Source organism: Adiantum capillus-veneris, chromosome 21 (assembly GCF_014529385.1).
Source record: "Adiantum capillus-veneris isolate H3 chromosome 21, ASM1452938v2, whole genome shotgun sequence".
In the NCBI taxonomy this organism is placed as follows: domain Eukaryota; kingdom Viridiplantae; phylum Streptophyta; class Polypodiopsida; order Polypodiales; family Pteridaceae; genus Adiantum; species Adiantum capillus-veneris.
The window spans coordinates 149,385,118-149,387,543 of record NC_140951.1 but is presented as its reverse complement, the minus strand read 5'-3'; the positions used below and the strand labels follow the sequence as shown (position 1 = coordinate 149,387,543).

General features: G+C 42.6%; 1 pseudogene; it reads left to right on the top strand.

The window, feature by feature from the left end:
- Positions 1-294: 294 nt before the first annotated feature.
- LOC147431950 (uncharacterized) lies at positions 295-1,272 on the top strand (annotated as a pseudogene).
- The last annotated feature ends 1,154 nt before the right edge of the window (positions 1,273-2,426 follow it).

Genomic DNA, 2,426 nt, shown 5'->3' with positions numbered 1-2,426 from the left:
GGTTTCACCTATGACGGACCAATGCCAAGGGGAAACACCTCCCTAAATCTTTTGAATGATTCCAAGTTCACTGTAATGTTCTTAGAAGGAACAAACTCGAGGGGAGCCCTAGTTTATTCTGACTATCAAGGACGCAAGTGTATTTGTATTGAAGAAAGGCTGGCTCAGAGACTGGAAGTAGTTTGAGTCTATGATGATAGATATAGATTTCGAGACGAAAAGGGGAACCACTATCTGATAGTTAGTAACCCTGAGGATTACAACATATATGGAGATAATGTGGTGAAAGGAAAAATGGTTTCAGAAACTCAAGAACCACCTCCAAACATTGATTGACCTGGAGCACTTTTTATGTATGATAAGAAAACAACCAGGGTTTCAACCTATAATGAAAATGTGGGGATTTACAAGCATGAGAGCAAGGGAATAGTCTCTTACTTTCCTTGCAAAGAACCCTACCCAAACAAGTTAAGAAAAGACAAGGTTCTTTACTTATTCTCTTATGAAATTGCTATGGGGAAGGATATCGTTTTTGTTGTTAGGTACGGGCGAAAATACCAATGTATTCTCCCAGAGGAGGTAGAAAAGGCAACAGTTCCAGGAGCATTGACATATGCTCCCGATGAAGTTCCAAGAGCCACCTACACCCCTAGCAAGTCGACAAACCCCTTTTCAGAGGAGTATGATACGACCTCACATTCTACCCGAAATCAGACATTCAACAACCAAAACCAACCAGCAACCCAGCCATCGTTGCAGGCATGGATTCAACAGAGTGCGATATTGGAACAAAACCCAAACCGAGATGGTTATCAAGCCGCACGAGGGCTAAGGGATTTACAAGAACCACCACTGTATTCACGGTATCAAGCAGAGAGTAAGCCAAAAACTCAAGGGTCAACAGAGCCTGGAAGACCACCCATAGAACGAGTTCGAAGAGATGAACCATCTCTTGCAAGAACTGTTAGAAATTATGGCTTAGAAGCACCATTGGGAGAGGAACCAGCCTACTATAGAAGACCAGAGGAGGTATATCGATTAGGACGTGGAGATCCAATGATGAGATTTGTAGATCATCATAGAATTAGACCTTCTCAAGTGCAAAAATGGGTAAACAAAAAGTACATGGGAAACAGAGATCCTAGAGATCATGTAGCAGCCTTTGTGCGTGTAATTAGAGTTGAAGAGGTGTTAGACTTCCCTACCCAATTTGCAGGGTTTGGACTAACCCTAGAGGATGACGCTGCTACTTGGTTTGACTCAGTGGAGTGAAGAGCCTTTGAGTCTATGGAGGAGGTATTTAACGAGTTTATTGAGGAATTCTCACAAAAGGGGATAGCTCATAATACAGTCTCACAAATCCATTATTCAAATAGAAAGACGAGGAATCTGTGCGAAAGGCAGCCCTATGACTAAAAAGATATGTTAGGTTCTGTCCTATGGAAGGATTTCCAACTCATTCCAGACTTATGCTTATATTTATTCAAGGACGAAGGAATGCAGATCTCCAGAAGGACTTACATATGAAGAGGATCATGACGTTAAATGAGTTAACTAAGGAGGCTATTTACCTTGTAGACAATTGTGCGGTCTACAAAGAGGGTGAGTTCAAGGATCTTGACAACGATTCATCCTCACAACAAAGTGGAAGCAAGTCTTCTAAGACAGCACCGAAAGTAGAAGTAGCTGTAAGCCAGCCAAGAGCACCTTGTAGAGGAAGTGCTAAAAAAGATTAACTTGTACGCCAAACCCCAGGCTAAACAGCTCAAGTGGTGTGCTATTGAACAAAAATGGACAAACCATGGGACGGAGGAATGTTATTATAACAAGGGATATGTGAGAGAGAGACCTTACGCTCCCCAAGCTCAGGTAGCATCTCCTCAAATTCCACTCATGCCTAGGTATCAAGTAGGAAACCTACCAGGACCTATAGGTGTAGAGAAACCACAACCAGTGTTGGGGCAACAACCACCCCTACCAGGATTATGACCAGTTGGCATAAGGTACACACCAACCGTAACTGAATCAGAAGAGAAGACTTTGGTGCCTATGCATGCATATTATGAAGATCCCAATGGATATGCTGCAAATCCTGTTTATTATCAACACTAGAACAATGGAGCATGATAGGAAATAAAAGACCACCAACAGTTGCACAGGCAACAGGAGAAGGAAGATATATCTTGGATGAACGAACATTGTTTTTCATAGCCAACTGAGGCATGGGAGGGCAGAGACATGCATACCAACAAAGAGGAGCTCAAGGAGCACCTCAATAGCCTAAGGGACCCTACTACAAGTGTGGTGGAGACCATTGGCTAAGAGATTGTCCTCATGATGAAATCATTAGAGTCAACACATATTGCATCGATTGTGGAGTTACTCATTTGATTCTTGATTGCCCTAAGAACCCAAGCAAAAGGAGC